Source organism: Pinus tabuliformis, chromosome 3_2 (genome assembly GCF_031772625.1).
Source record: "Pinus tabuliformis cultivar Carrire ecotype Pingquan chromosome 3_2, CPIR1, whole genome shotgun sequence".
Lineage (NCBI taxonomy): Eukaryota > Viridiplantae > Streptophyta > Pinopsida > Pinales > Pinaceae > Pinus > Pinus tabuliformis.
The window spans coordinates 289,275,848-289,293,061 of NC_142302.1; the positions used below are offsets into that span (position 1 = coordinate 289,275,848).

The 17,214-nt window shown below is 34.9% G+C and overlaps 1 protein-coding gene and 1 long non-coding RNA gene across 2 annotated transcripts in view; both read left to right on the forward strand.

Annotated features, from left to right (window-relative positions):
* Positions 1-17,214, forward strand: part of LOC149180742 (immune-associated nucleotide-binding protein 9-like) — a 309,969-nt gene that overhangs the window by 247,706 nt on the left and 45,049 nt on the right. The window lies entirely within an intron of this gene.
* On the forward strand, positions 7,741-8,500 carry LOC149180743 (uncharacterized). Its single transcript, XR_016256959.1, has 3 exons — positions 7,741-8,113; positions 8,209-8,271; positions 8,365-8,500. It is a non-coding gene; the product is annotated as an uncharacterized LOC149180743 (long non-coding RNA).

A 17,214-nucleotide genomic window follows, 5' to 3' on the forward strand; every position in this document is an offset into this window, starting at 1 on the left:
TTGTTTATTCTCCATTTGTGATTGTCCATACTCCATAACCTTCCATCAATATTTGCATCTTCCAATTAACATAGTTTGAAACATCCACCTTATTGGCCTCATTGAGGTAGGTCTTTGAAAGTGGATTAGTCATCTTAACAGAATGTCCAAATTTTTAACAACACTCTATCTGTTGCTCCACACCACAAAGGCACCACCAATGTCGAGAGGTTGTCGAGAGGTTTTAACTAAGAACATGCTTCTCTGGAGCTCAATTGATCTTTAAATTGTAAACAATTTATTTTTTTTAAATTAAGCCTCATAAACAAAAAAAACCACACAATACTCATCGCTTATTGCCATATTACGGACCCTTTTTTTAAATTAAGCCTCATAAACAAAAAAACCACACAATACTCATCACTTATCGCCATATTATGGACCCCATATAATGAAATGAAATGAAATGATATTTTAAGGCCCACGAGACTAAAATTAGTCTATGAGACCATTAGTTCCCTATTTTTCACTTTTGCAATTCAATCCTTTTCCGATTCAAAATGATGGTGAGTTGGCCCAACCTTCCAATAATCCTCTCGCTGAAAAGACAATGCCAAAAAACTGATGCTAACATGTTTCCATAACTTTCTTTGATGCCTTTGAATGCATCACATTCCAAATGAAATGTTTTTCCAATTCCAGTGCCTCGGACGTGCTAAATGTGTACACCCATTCTTCCCAAGCTTCTTTAGGCCTTTTCCACCATCCTATTTCACACTGAACTTGTTGCGAGTTGGACCTTAATTGAGCAATAAGAACCTTTTCCCTCCACAAAATGCTAGCTCCAATGAACTCTTTTTGTTGTAGATCACACATAGGGTTGAATTCCTCAGTGTAGTACTTCTTCTATCTACCCAACTCTTTTCCCCATACCCTTTTACGAAACTTCTGTATAACAAAATTATTTAGCTCCTTGATATTTGTGGGACACGCATTGAGGTAGATATTCCATTTTTGCATCCATTTGTATTTTTGTTTCATCCATGTTTCTTTCTTTCACTCATGCATTCATTGAAGATAACATTAGGCCATCTACCTACTCTCATTTTCTCAATTCCTTTTAGATATCTTATGAGCCACACCATCGCAATTTCTTTGATGGGAGTTGCCCCTGTTTCACTCAACATTATCTCATAAGGCACTCAAAGTTTTATTTTGAACTTGTTCATGATCAAGCGTTTTTGGATTTTTTCAATTTGTTTCCATTTTGAAAAGAGGTGCTGCTAGCCCACAATTCACACCCATATAGCAACACTGGACAGTCTAAGAATCCTAAAAACAATTTATTCCTAAAAATAAAAATCTCCTCCCGATTTTCCATGAACCAACCACAATAAAAAAAATCATGCAGGAATTTTCCAATCAAAGCAGGTAATCCAACTCAGCTCATCCTTCTATGCTAAGGTTGTGCGATGCGTTGTAGAATTTAACAATTTCAATTTGGCTCATCCTTCCATGCTAAGGTCATGCAATGCATTTTAGAATTTAACTAATTCATTTTGAATACCCGTAGCATTTCACGGTTAGTGGGGTATGCACTGGTCAAACAAAAAAAAACAAAAGATATAATAATCGCCTATCAACGAGTCAGCGTCTGCCTCCGATTGGGTTCTCCAATTTGATCTACAACTCAATACACGTTAGCCTCTCAAAAAGTTCAATGGCTGCTCCATGCACAAATCCATGCTGCTCCATGCAAAAATCCACGCTGTGTCTCCTTGACAAACCAACTCTCAGCTACCAATGTTCAATGTTCAATTTTCCACCCTACGTAGGCCTAGAATTTGACGTCCTACAGGACATATTTAGCATTTCAAAATGTATTTGACGATTACCAAAAATTTTCGCACGTCAGATTTGACATGTCTTGTAGAGGAGCAACCTTTTAAAATGACGTCTAGTTTAGAATTGAAGCCGTCAAAATATATAATAGGGTACATTCTTTACAATTGCAATTTCATGAATTCTAAATAAGTTTGTCAGTTCATCTGCGGTCATTAAGAGCTTTGCAGTAAATTTTGTTGGGAACCTGCAGTGATTACAAACACAGAAAATTAAACAGTAAGCATTTTATCTCAATATTACCTGCTAAAAGCAACAAACTACCTTTGGACAATGTCACATCATAAGGGGAACTAACCCATTGAAGCCTAAAGAGAAAACAGTAAAGAATGTAACCCTCTTGCGAGATTGGGAGAAAATAGTGAACAATGTAACCCGCCAGTGAGATTGGTAATATAGGCTAAGGAAGGTGTGTTTTCCTACAAAATGTGAACAATGGCAAACTCATTTGCTTGCAGTTTTGGGGAAGGAATTACAACAAAAGTGTTGGCATCCACGGTAACTGTAAAAATAGAGAAGATCGCTGCCATGATCATACACCAAACTAAGGTATTCTCCATGTGCTTTGTCGCAAGAGGAACACATCTCTCTCCAATATGAATTTCAAATTTAATGAACTCCCCCTCTCCTCTCAAACTACTACTTTCAAGGATAAACCATTCATGGAGTCCATGTTTTTTCTAACTCGCAGTTTGTTGCAAACCACTATACTTAAATTGAAATTAAGTGTCCTTTTGGGGATATTTGCAAGCTCTTGATCTACTTGATGGGATACAGGTCAATGACGATAGCAAGAACAATGATGAATATCACTATTCCTATTGGCAGATCCATCTCTTACCGGGTATTTTGTACTTTTTCCTTTTTCAAGGCTTTTTTGAAAATTGACATATTCATTTAAATTAAGAATTTGAACTTATTTTCACATAAATTCATACATTTTGTATTGTTCTCCGTGAAAAATTTTATTGTTTTTAAAGGTGCGTGGGATTTAAAAACTGAATCTTAGATTGGTTTTAATTTTTCTTTGTATAAAATTTGAGTTTATTATTGGTGATCATGTTAGTTAAACTGAGTTAAATTAGGTATAATTATGAATACATAGTAAGGATTTAATTTCAGTAATATTAGATAATTTTTAGTAATATAAATAAATCAAAGATTGAAATTTATTTCTATAGTTACTTTTTTTCGCTTTTTTAATTAAATTCATTAATTAAAAAAATGTCGTATGAATGAGTGACTCTTAAAGAAGTTATGGTTTTTTTGACATGCGGTATTCATGAGTCATGTATTGGCCCATGGTATTGTAACAATGTCTACTTACATATTAAGAATATCCACGATAGAGTGGGGGTGAATCTCCATGGTTAAATATTTGTTACATGTTTTTTTTAAATGTATATATATATATATATATATATATATATATATATATATTACCATTAATAATAACAATAATAAAGTTGTAATTTAATTAGTTTTTATGTTTTTTCTTTTCTTTTAATTTTAACAACTTGAGATGTATGATGAAGTAAGTGTTTTGATGATTGTTATGGATTGATGTTTATCACCATTTACTAGCCATTTAATTCATATAGCTATGCTAGTAATAAACATTTTAATGCAAGGTTGTAGAATTTCATAGTTACACTATTTTGGGTGGAAGCCATTTAACACCGCTTACATGTCATAACTATGATATGATGCAACTCATTTCACATGGTAGTGGTTCAAATTTCTAGTTGAATTCATGAGAGGTTGAAAATTGGATTTTAATTTTGAGTTGGTAATGGTTCAATTCTCAAGTTAGATGGATAAGATCATTACAAGTTAATTTTGGCTTGAATTTGACCACAAAGATACAAGGTACAAATTTAATTCCTTGTTCCATATTTACACATGGAGGTGAGTGGTGTATGCTGTGAAATTCAAAGGTGAGGGTATAGATAGCGAAAAACAACTATAAATTTTTTGAATCCTTAACAAATAGGAACATTGTTGGTTAAAGTTTAATTGTGTGGTTCCTAGTGAGGAATGCTCCCTAGAACTAGGACGAAGGGATAATTTCTAACATACATGATTGAACCAAAGAAAGAATAAGAGGACCTTGACTAATCATTGTTTCTTCGTTAGAGGTTTTATTGGTCATAGCTTCGTCATTAAAGTTCTTGTTGACAAGAGTTCATGACGTAATGGTTCCTTGTTGGGCACAATTCAATCTATCATATTAAAATTTTCTGGCTAAGAAAGTACATTAAAACAATGACCAATAGGATGGGAAATCTATTCAATAAGAATATTAACTAATTTCTTATTTTTTTCCTTAGTTAAAAGTTCCTTATGACTGATGGTTCCTATGGTTATATTTTTTGTTGACTAAATTTCATTCATCAAATTTCTTATTGGTTGTAGTTTCTTTATCAAAGTTCCTATCTATTACAATTCTCCATCCTTTTGTTTGTGAGGGTTCTTAATCAAGAAATCCCTTAGAATTATGATCAACATGAATTTTAACCAACAAGACCCCACATCAATACGAAAACTTATATCAATTAGGGAACAATACAATCATAGTTCATTGGTCGTAGTTCCCTGCTCAAAGTAATTATCTAGGAAAGTTCCTTCAAGGTATCACTTGCATGACTTCTCATTAACAAGAACTCAAAAAGAAGGCATAGAGATATAAGCTTGGTCAAAGATCTTCTTTGTCACAATCTCTTTTACCTCATCATCATTTGAGCAAAACTTATTTGTTAGACTTCTTGGCCAAGAAGAACTTTGACTAGGAAACTATGAGGACAATGAACTTTAATGAAAAATAACTTTGTTTATTAGAGTTTTATTGGTCTTAATTCGAGGTCATGAAAATTCTTTTGAAATATAACTAATGGGAACTCTAACTTACATTAATGTTATTAATAGAGGATTAAATTTTAATTGTGTTTGTTAGAGATAGTTGAGATATTCTCTCAACTTATCTTCCTAGGTATGGAATAACTTGGATTTCACGACAATTCAAAAACCCTGTATAAACCTATTGTATTTGTACCAATTTTAATATAGTATATCAAGCATGAAGAATTTTGTGATTATTTTATTTAGATCAGAGCAAGGTATTGAAAAACATATGTTAACTTAGGAAAAAACAAGGCACTCTCAGAGGGAGATTAATGAAAGTTGATATGCAAGAGTAGTTGAAAGAGACTTTCCAGGTAAAGGGAGATCGACACTCACAAATTTTCATAGAACGTAAAAGGAAAGGCATGAAAAATACAAAAACGTCATAAAATTTTCATTTAACCGGAATAGTAGATTTGAAATTCCAGGCCTGAGTCGCTACGTTCGACGTGATTATCCATACACCATAACTCCACGGTTACATGTTCCACTCTCCTACCCGACTCAATCGCTAGCGCTCGGCCCCCCCAATTGCTTCAGAAATTCGACTCGGTCGACCACAGATTTAACGTCGAGTTGACGGATGAGCAGTCAATACCACCATGCTTACCACTCCAGGGGATTCTCATTCACCACAGGTGTCTCTAGCTCCAGCAAGAAACTACACTCGTGCTCCACACTGAACTCGCAGGCTCCAGCAAGAACTCCACGGCTCAACCCACTCTCCTCCGTAGCATTCACGGCTTCACAGCAAGAACTCTATCGCTCAACCCACTCTCCTCCGCAGCATGCATGGCTTCACACCATAGTAATTCAAATTCGAATTCAGATACAATAGTATAAAAGTTTGTTAGTTTTTTAGATGATTTATTTTGAATTTTGAATAAATTTTAGTAATTCAGAATAATATAATAATCCTATAAATAAAATTTATTCAAAAAATTTACTATTCATATTTTATTTCGAAAATTTTCTCTTTTCAAAACTTAGCTGTGATATTCTTTTTAAAATTTTGAAATTTATTATACCTTGCAGGCATTTGACTATTTATTAGTTTGTATTTGATCAAAATTACTAATCCTTTATCTATACTTTAATATTAGGAAATCAATTTTTATTAATTTTTATTATTATTTAAATTTATTTATTTGTAAATTGATTGGTTGATGTCTTATTATAAGCTTTTTAACAACTTCTTATTTTAACAATTGTTATTTTTTTTAGTTTTATTTCCCTTCTCTTTAATTTTATGATTTTTTATTATTATTTATTTTTTTATTTTTCTAAAAGAAAAAAAGAAATGAGAAAGCCTATGATTTTTTATGATTTTTTAAAAAGCTTTTTGTGAAAAAACCTATAAAGAAATCAATATTAATCTTGATTTTATAAATGATTTGTGATCTAATAATTTTTATTAGAAAATTGTTAATTTTTAATTTTCTATTAAACATACTATATAAAATCCATATCAATATCAAATAAAATAATCCAATTGAAGGTGGATGTGAAATTTTAATATTACAATTTGGACTTTGATATAAATGAAATTAAATATAATTTTTTTTCTAATTATCGCTCTTTCTTTTCTTTTCGGGTTACTATTTTTTTTATAATAGAAATATTAGGCTAAGTGGAAGTGGGAAAAGATTCTAGTTGGTCTGAAAATTATGGATTTAGCTCCACTCAATAAGATCACGACCAACATTTAGATAGGTTACTATATTTTTAATGAATTATCTAAAAACATATGTAACTTCCAAATCAACATTCTTATGCACACCAATATAAATTGCACGATTTGGATTTGTGTTTATATCAAAGTTGAAATGGGATTCATTGATATTTTATGAATAATATCCTACGCTAGGTGTCCAAAAGAACTGGCTTCAAATTTTAAATTGGGCTTCCTCATCCATTAGTGGAGTCAAGTGTTACAACATTTTCTATTCTTAGAATTTAATTATTTTCAACTCGTATCTATATGTTATACTTTGACGTAATTTTGGAACTGCAAAGATGAATATGAGATATATAAAATGTGTAACTATTCTTGTACTAATTGTTGTGCTACAAATAGATGCATATACACCGGGGAATTCCCAGGAAACCAAGAGTTATCACTTATTGCTTTGTCCAAGAGTTATGCCCTTCTCTCTAGCATGTGACTCAGTTGTGTTCAGGATGAGAGGATCTAGGGATCGAATTAATTCCCTCAACTCTGTGCTCTAATGTAGAGATTTTTTTGGAAAAAAAATCCATGTGACTCAGCTCTATTCAAGATGAGAGGATCTAGGGATCAACTTAATTCCTTCCACTCTCACGTCTAATTCAGAGATAATTCTTTGGAAAAGAAAATCCATTGGTATTTCTGAAAGATAATTTTAAAGGAGAGTTTTGTTATTTGGAATACAAAATGGTTTTAGAAAGCTTAAACCTCTAAGGTTCACAACAAATAACTTGTTTGTAAAATTTTTGAAAATTTATATATTTACCTAATTTTATAAACTTTTTTCATCAGACTGAAGTAATTCCACATATTGTTTATTCACATGCCTTATTAGATTCAAATGTCATTTATTTATCTTATCTTCAAATTCTGAATTGGGCTTCCTCATCGATTAGTCGAGTAAGTATTACAACATTTGCTATTCTTAGAATTACTTTGACATAATTTCGAAACTGCAAAGATGAATATGAGATATACAAAGTGTGCAATGTCACACATCCAGAAGTTAACTTATGTATATATATATTAAAAAAAAGACTAAACTACCCTATGTCACACATAGAACCTAATTGTAAAACCTGTGAAATTACCATTGTAATTATTCATTATACATAGTTTTAATATAACATTAACTATCTAATATAACTCATATACAATCATGCAGATTATGATACGCACAATTCATGACTTAAGGTGTTAAGGTTATACACTAGAGAGTCTTCCTGCTGAATCATAGGCCACATGTCATTCTCATTTATTCGATTTATTAAAGCATACACTTTGCATTTACGCAGCCCTTGAGGACTGTCTGGATTTTTTAGCTACATTAAAACTACACCATTCAACCTCCACTTCGCATTAACTTGCTGGCTGTTGCTCGGGCTAGGTGGAGGTTGCACCTTACTGGAATATTTAATGTTGTACTGCTCAGACGACGACTTCAGGATTTACTCCGGATCAACGGTCTTTGATCATCATTTGGATCGGACAGTGGAGGAGAACCTTAGGGTTCTATGCTTCTGGTTTGGTGTGTTTACCCTTTCATTTTTCCCTCTTTTTGTAATGGCTTCGGCGTACTCTGTGGACATTTTCCTTCTCGCTCAGGTATTCCCGTCATTGGCTTGTTGCTGGAACTGTTACTCTGAAATTGTTAACTATGGTCGCTTTGAGTTGTCTAAACACTGCGGCTAACTTATCAGGTGCTTTAGATTTCATGGCATGGACTTCTGCAACAGAAAGAATCTATAATCGAGCTAGAATAGGTAATGTTTCTGAGTAGTTTTATCTGATATGGTTCTTTCCTCAATATTTATTTTTCTATTGTTTATGGTTATTACCCTCGGTCCTCCTCCCAGATGGGGTGGAGGGTTCTTGTAGAGATAAATCATTGGGTGAAGAGCTAGATGGAACCCTCACTTTGTTCCCCGAACGCGGTAACAGCAGGCTCATCCATTTCAAGGTACTTGCGTTGCCTAATGGTTCTCTGCTCGTTTTATTTGGTTGGGGGTTTCGGGTTTATAAAGAGTTCGAAGTATGATATATTTTCTATGATTGTATTATCAGTGATTTGTTTAAACATTGTTGGTTGTATACACTTGGTAAATGCTAAGGGTTTTTATGTGGCCCTCTGGTATTTTTAACAATTTTCCTAGTATCTATAGTTATTTTGGTTAATGTTGTTCTAAAGGCAGGGGATTTAGTGTTTATAAATAGTGCCGAGGGTTGTGTAAATTCAAACCCTAGCCCAACTCGGTTAACTTCTTTTCTCGAAGACAGTTTGAAGAGTCTTATTGCCATTATGAATAAATTTCAGTGCTTCATATGCATTTGCTTGTTACCCTCGTTTATATTCTGGAGGCAGTAATTCTTTCCGAAGTATCTCTACATGGGGTTTTTCATGTTTAAAGTTGTATCCTATTGGTTAAATTGATATTGTCATTTCTATATAGCCTACACAATCGCAATAACAATAGTGTTATTGTATGCCCTACTTTTCTAGGGGTTAGGGTTTTGAAAATTACCGAGGGAGAATCCTCGAGGGTTTACTATCATAATTATTTTCAGTAATTGTGTTAGTTTTCCTTTATTACTTATTTGAATTCAGTTGTTCATTTTGTCCCTGTGTTCAGGGTTTAGTTAGTACCAGAGTACTCAAGGTTTCTCTTTTTTTACTCAGAGATTTGGCATTCTAATTAGTGCATAAATAATTTAGTTGTGTTAAATAGTTTATCTTATTACCATGATAATTCTTTTAACAAATATTTGTCAGTAAATATTTGGCATGCTCGCTAGTGCATAAATATTTAAACTATGTTAAATAGTTTATCTTATTACCATGATAATTCTTTTAACAAATATTTGTCAGTAAATATTTGGCATGCTCGCTAGTGCATAAATATTTAAACTATGTTAAATAGTTTATCTTATTACCATGATAATCTTTTTACAAATCTCTATCATTTTTCTAGTTATGATTTACTGAATTTGGCTATTCCCTTTTTACTGAGTACTGAGTATTCTATCCTTTGTTTAGATGCATGAAATATCTATTTATGGACTCTTTTAAGAAAATACCATAGATTAACTAGTCCATTTCTATTTTCTGGTAGTGATTATCATGCATAGAGTATAACAACATACAAGATAAATGTCTAACTAATAAACATGAGGAATTTCCACTTAACTGGACTGCTGTCTCCGAGATGTTTCTTGTTTCAGCCTACACCTAGACCTTGCATCTTGTTTCTTTGCCACCAAACCTTGAGACTATTATGTCAAATAGTCTCCCCCCTGAGCTGTTCCTGAATACATGAACTTTCTTTCTTTCCTACGATAACTAACAGTCTCACCGCTATCTGGTCCAAACTAGATGTAGCTGCATAAAGCGGCTTGAGATTTCAGCACAGGTTTACCTTTTTGCTAATCATTCTCCTTGATGTCAGATACTCCTATCCTCTTGATCATTCTTGAATAAATCCTTAAGAAATCAGTTAAGGACAAACAACTATCAAACCTAACTACTTCAGCATGTAAAATAATATTTACAGATAACTGTTATTTTACTTTTTCATAAACTAATTCAAGAAAAGTTCTTTTATAACTTTAAAATAATAAATAGTTTTGTTTGTCTACAGTAATTTAAATATTTACATTGTTTGTGGATATCACATCTTCCCCCCCAAGATGTAACATCATCCCGATGTTTTTCTTCTGAGAATAAACCCAAAAAGCTCTCCTTGATAACTTGCTTATCTTCCCACGTAGCCTCTTCCGGGCCATAGTGCTACCATTGCACTTTAACTTGTGTGATAACTTGTTTCCGCAGAGTTATGTTTCTCCGTTCGAGTACAACCAGAGGTTCAACCAAGAACTCGCCTTCCAGTTCGACCTATACATAACAAAAAATAATTTAAATCATCAACCAACTTGTTTAATAAGTTTGAATTCAGAAGAAAAACTTACTATATATTTTCCCTAAAGGTCTTGCTAATTGATTATATGGTTAGCATCATAAATGTATTTCTTAAGTAGAGAAACATGAAAAACATTGTGCACATGAATATGGCTGAATAAGGCAAGCTGGTAAACCACTGGTCCGATTCGAGCTACAATTTGGAAAGGGCCATAAAATCGAGGTGCTAATTTAGCACATCTAGTCCATTGTAGGTTTCTTTTCTTGGCTCGTACCTGGATGTAAACATGATCACCCACTTGAAATTTCCAAAAACTTCTTTTCCTATCAGCAAAGCTCTTTTCGCAGTCTTGAGCAACTATCAAATTAGCTCGTACCTTTTTAACCATCTCTTCCATTTACTCTAACATATCTAGCCCTAGCATCAGTTTGTCCTCTCCACTGCTCCAACTCAAGGGTTTCTTTCACTTATGCCCATCTAGCACTTCAGAGGGACTCATCTATAAGGATGTATGATACCCATTGTTATATTCAGATTCTACCAAGTGCAGGTAGTCCTCCCATTTGGATGGATGTTGCATTACATAAGTCGACAACATGTCTTTGCATACTTGGTTTACTCATTCCATCTATCCATCCATTTGAGGATGATAAGCAGTGCTAAAGTGTAGTTGCATGCCCAATCCTTCAAATAGAGCTTTCCAGAATGCTGATGTAAATTTCACATCATGGTCAGAAATGATCATTTTGGGTACTCCATGCAACTTAAAAATATTTTGCATAAAAATGTTAGCAATTTGCACTGCTCTATAAGTTGACTGTACTGGTATGAAATGAGCAGATTTTCTCAATTTTTCCACTACCACCATTATTGAGTCATTTTTCCTTTTAGACTTGGGCAGTCCAATAATGAAATTGATGGATATGGTTTCCCATTTCCATTCAGGAATAGGCATTGGGTGGAGCAATCCCTCTGGGTGGTGGTGCTCTGCCTTTACTTGTTGGCATTCCAAATAGTGGGCTAAATATTTTGCTACCTCCTTCTTCATACCAGGCCAGAAAAATTCCTTTCTAAGGGCAGTAATCATTTTCTGGTATCCGGGGTGGCCTGCATAAGGAATCTTATGATATTCATCTAAAATTAGATTTTTAAGATTTTTCTTGTTAGGTACATAAATCCTTTTCCTATAAATCAGAAAATCATCATAATTTACCTCATAACCCAATTGTTGTTCATGGATGTTCAACATTTTAGCTTGTTGCCATAAATGTTTATATTCTAAATCTTGCATGGTTGTTTCTCGAATCTGCTCATAAAAAGTAGTTCGTGATTCACTGAAAGAAATTTCATACAAACAATTTACCTTTTGACTTAAGGCATCCACAACCCAGTTCTCTTTTCCCTTCAAGTGTTTGATTTCGAAATCGAATTCACTTAAGAAGTCAGCCCAACGAGCTTGCCTAGCATTCAAAGTGGGTTGTCTGAAGTAGTTTGTTAGACTATGATGATCAATCACTAATAGAAATTTCTTACCTAATCAGTCGTAGGCCGAATATTGTTTTCTCATATTCTTTAATCTTCCTTGATTCATAGGCAAAAAATTTTCCTTCTTGCATTAGTACGCCACTTACACCTTCTTTCCTACCATCAGTACAAACCACATATTCTTTATTGGGATCAACAATGCTTAAGATGGGTGCAATGGTGAGTAAATGTTTGAGCCGATCAAAACTCATTTGACAATCAGGGGTCCACCTAAAGGCTTTTCCTTTCTTTTGCAGAGAGGTAATAGTGTATGTTACCGTATAAAATCCTTCCACGAAACATCTATAATATTCAACCAGACCCATGAACGATCTTATGTCAGCTAAAGCTTTTGGCATCGGCCACTTCGTGACAATCCTTATTTTATCTAGGTCTACTGTGATTCCATCTTTGGTGATGATATGTCCCAAGTACTAGATTTTTTCTTTAAAGAAGTCACATTTACTATATTTAGCGTACAACTGGTGTTCTCTTAGGACTTACAAAACAATACAGAGGTGTTCCTTATGTTCTTCTATGCTCTGAGAGTAGATTAGTATATCATCAATAAAGATTAACACAAACTTGTCCAAAAACTGATGAAATATATTGTTCATGAGGCACATGAAGGTTGCTGGGACATTAGTTAGTCCAAAGGGCAGCACTATGAACTCATAATGCCCATAACGAGTCCTGAATGTAGTCTTTGCTATATCCTCCTCTTTTATTCTAATCTGGTGATAACCCGAGCAGAGATCAATTTTTGAGAATACGGTTGCACCCTTCACCTGATCAAATAATTCATCTATATGGGGGAGGGGATACTTATTCTTAATAGTCAACTTATTTAGCTAATGGTAATCCATGCACATTTGCAAGGTTTCATCCTTCTTCCTAACAAAGAGCACTGGAGCTCCCCAAGGGGACACACTAGGACGGATATACTTTTTGTCAAGAAGCTCTTGTAGCTGCATTTTTAGTTCTGTTAGATTCGATATACTCATATGGTAAGGGGCTCGGGAGACCGGGGAAGCTCCTAGAATCAACTCAATGGTGAAATCTATATCCCTTTTCAGGGGTAGTCCCAGAATTTCCTCAGGAAATACATCCGGAAAATTTTGTACCACTGGTATATTCTCTAAGGAAGTAATTTTATCTTTAGAATCAACATACCCTACTTGTATTGCATAAACCTGGCAGCCTTTTTTGATGCATTTTGCTAATTGGGAGGTTGTTATAGGTCTTAATTGCAAAGGTTTTTGAATACCTTGAATTTCATGTCTCTCTCCTTTCTCATTCAGGTAATTGATGGTTTTGGTTTTACAGTTAATGAGGGACCAATGTTTTTCCAACCAGTCCATACCTATAAGGATGTCGTATGATCCCAAGGGTAGCATGCTCAGATCTTCCATGATAGACTGACCAGCTAATGTTAGGGGACAATTACTAACTTTGGCCAACACCCTTCTTTTTGCTCCCGTGGCTAGTTGTACTAACCAAGGATTTTTAAACTTAACAGCCTGCAAACAACATTGTTCCACTATCTTGGGGCTAATGTAACTCAAAGTAGCTCTAGGATCAATTAAAATGGATATAGTTTGGTCGAAAAATTTACCTTCAAATTCAACCATGGTTGGTTGAAATTCTGCTTGATGGTCTTCAAGGGTTGCATTAATTTTCAGGAGGCTTCTTGCCACTTCTCCCACAGTGGATGCTTCTTGAATCTATGAAATCTGATCAGCTCCTTTGCGGTGTGGGTAGTTTTTGACATAATGTGGGCCTCCGCATCCCCAACACTGTACAGGTGGTCTATTGGTCACTTCTACTTCTGTTCTGCCAAATTGTTCATTCTGTTATCACAAAATCAAGCACTGAAGGGCTGCTGATCAGGTAGACTCTGTGTAACTATTTCAGACCAATCTTTTGACTAAGGCTTAGCCTCCTTAGTCTGAGAGGGCTCTCTCAAAAGGTTATTGATTTGACTATTGATGAGATGGCTAACTCTTGCAAAGTAAATTTAACAAATATGTTGGCTGGACAGACATTACAAACACTTCCATTGGGCTTATGGAGTTAATCATCCTTCAGTAAACTATAACACTACTCATACATAGAAGTCAGGGCATGTGATGTTTAAATACTCAAAACACATCTCATAGAAAACCTCAGCTTACAAATACACACAGGAAATCAGAGCAGCAAAGTGAATTCTGAGTGATTGTGTATCTATACAACTGTAAAAACATAAAGGATAAAACAAAACCACATATCTTGAGCATTTGAAACACTGTATGAATCCTGAGAAGAAAAGCAGTCACTTGTATTACTGAAAATGAGTTTGTACACAAGCCAAAATAACACTCTGTTTTCTCAAATATCCAACCCTCCTTACACAAAAGTTTCATCTATATATAGAAACATAACTTTAACTACATTGAGCTTCCTCCTCCAGCATGAGGGGAGCTCGATGACTGCCACTAATGACCCCTATCTGCTATTGAACTAACTCATTAAATACAATAAGTGCTAAACTAGAGTCTAAAGAGTCCTAATTTAACTATAACTCTAACTCTATCTTCCTCGTAGAATGATTCCTTCTTGTTCTTTGACACCTGTCTCCTTTTAGTTTGGCCGAGATGGCTGAGAGGAGGATTCAATGTTCCATGCTAGCTTTGGATGCTGAATGCTTTGATGGTTCAGTGATGTTAGGAGAAAACCCCTGTTTTTTCGGTTCCAGTCTTCCACCACTTATTCGAAAATGCAGCAGCATGTCTCCAGCTCTTTAATATCCCAAAAATGTAGAGCACCACCATGTTTCTAGATGTGTTGGAGGCTTCATTGATGGACAGGTGTGCAAGCCAAGACTCCTCGTATGCAACTCCTTCCAAACCCTAATGACCAGTAATAAAGTGCCTTTATAACAAAAACTTTAAACTTGAGTCAAAACATTTCACTTTTTCCAAAAGGTGCACCTGTCATAATCTGAATGGCTGTGATAGCTTCATTTGGTTTCTTATATGTCCCTTAGGTGTTTTCTTTGAAAATTTCCGATCATCTTATCAAACTGTTTGTCTGCGTTAAAAAACAACACCTACAGCAGTTTCGTAGCGCGCTACGAAACTGCTGTTTAATTTAAAAAACACAGTCTTCCTTTCATAGCTAAATAATTGCCAGTGTGTGCCGTTGATTCTACATTAGAAATAACATTTACTGGATGGTTATTCAAAAACCTCGATGAAGTCTCTAATTTCAAAGATTCATCAGATGAATCAGAGTTGTAAAAAAAACAGTAGCTTCAGCATCAGCAAGGTCCGAACACTGACCATCCTTCTCATGTAACTGTCCTGTTGTTTCAATACCTGCTTCCTTATGTTCTGAATTGAAATCTGAATCAAACTCATGTTTGGCCCTGCCATCCGAATCTGTTTCCATTTCTGATTCCATGGTAGTAAGAGCATCCATATAATTGTCTACCTCACTAGCTACATCATCATTCTCATCCTTAAATGCATGGACTTCTAGTCTACTTTCACCATTAACTGACAAGTCCTTTTGTTCCACTTGAATAAAATTCTCAGAAATTCTCTCTGCATCCTTATCTGCAGTGACCCTCGGTGAATGAGTTTCTCGAGTAGAGGCTGTGGTAAGATTATCCATCAACTTAACTCCCTTGACATTTCTTTTCCAAAGATGAGTGAAAATAATCCAATGACCACATAACACACATGATCCTGAGACAAGACTTATAAACAGCATTATGTGAATTAAGAAATCACGGATCTGTTGACAGCAACATAGTCCATTGACGTTCCATACATAGCTAAGATCTAAAATAAAGCATCTTTCATTGACATTTCAAACCACATCGAGCAAAAGAGATTCATCTTCAAAATAATAAAATAACCTAAACATCCTGTGATCATAATATCTTTCGGAAGGGCAAAGATCCACCCAAATGCTTTTCATACAGCTTCAGCTGCTACGAAACTGCTGTTCTGGCTGAAAAATATGTCTTGGGACAGAGTTCATAATTTCTCACAGAAAACGTATTTGGAAAAACTGAAGGAGGTTTTTGTGAACCAATCCGTGCTTAACAAAAACCTCTTTTGGTTTTTTAAAACATGACTCCAGCTGCCCAGAATCTGTCTTTGAAAAAGAGGTGTAAAACAGAAGATGAAAAACTGCACCTACAGCAGTTTCGTAGCGCAACTTTGGTCATTAATTTCTCTCAGCCCGTAACGGATTTGAGGAAACTGAAGGAGGTTTTTCTATTTCAGTCTGTTAGGAATAAAAACCTCTTTCCATTTCCCAAAATAGGATTTCAGTTGCTTTAGAGACCTCCTTGAAGTTGACTAGTAAACACAGAAAGCAAAGTTTTTTTATGCTGAAACAGGCTGATACAGGGGTTTCGCAGCGCGCTGCGAAACTGTTCTATCATCTTTATGCAGCTGTGATGATGTTTCCTTAGCCCTAGGGCTAAATTCCTTGCTTAATTGAGGAGCTGCCTCGCTTGAACTTGAAAAGATTTCTGATCTCTTACTTTTTTTCCTTTGAGAATTTTGTCAGTGATAACACATTCACCTTTGATTCACTTGGTAACTTAAATCTGGGCTGATTCCTATTCATATTCCAGTTACTTTGGCCTCTAAACAATCCTTTGTTGACTATGCCCTTACTTCCCTTGTGGCTAGAAGTAAATTTTAACCCCTTTTTGTCAATCCATCTCTTCCCCACATCTTCCTTTTGTCTTTTTTGTTGGTATCATATCTGCGCTTTTCGTATAACTTCTTCCATGGTCTTTGGGTTATCAAACTCCAGTCGTTCTTTCATGAACAAAGGGAGGTTGCTGATAAACCACTGCACTTTTTCCTTTTCTTTGCGTAAGTAAGGGAGATACCAAAGTAATGATGTGAATTTTGTTATGAACTCATCCATGGATAGTTGGCCTAGTGGGAGATCGTGAAACTCCTTTGCCTTCTCATCATAAAATATTTCGGTTAGATATTTTTCTTTAAAATACCTTTGAAAATTTTCCGAGGTTATGCTTTGTTCATTCAGTGCGTGAACTAGCTTTACTTCCTCCCACCATAAGGTGGTTTTCCCTTGTTTTTGGAAGATGGCCAGGCGAGCCTTTAGATTATGGTTGTACTCATAAAGTTGAAAATAGTTGTTCATATTGATGAGTGAGGCTTCCGCTCTCTCTTCCTATCCACCATCTTAGAGAGGGGGCTTTATTTTTCGAAACTCCCCTTGAAGTTCCACTTTCTA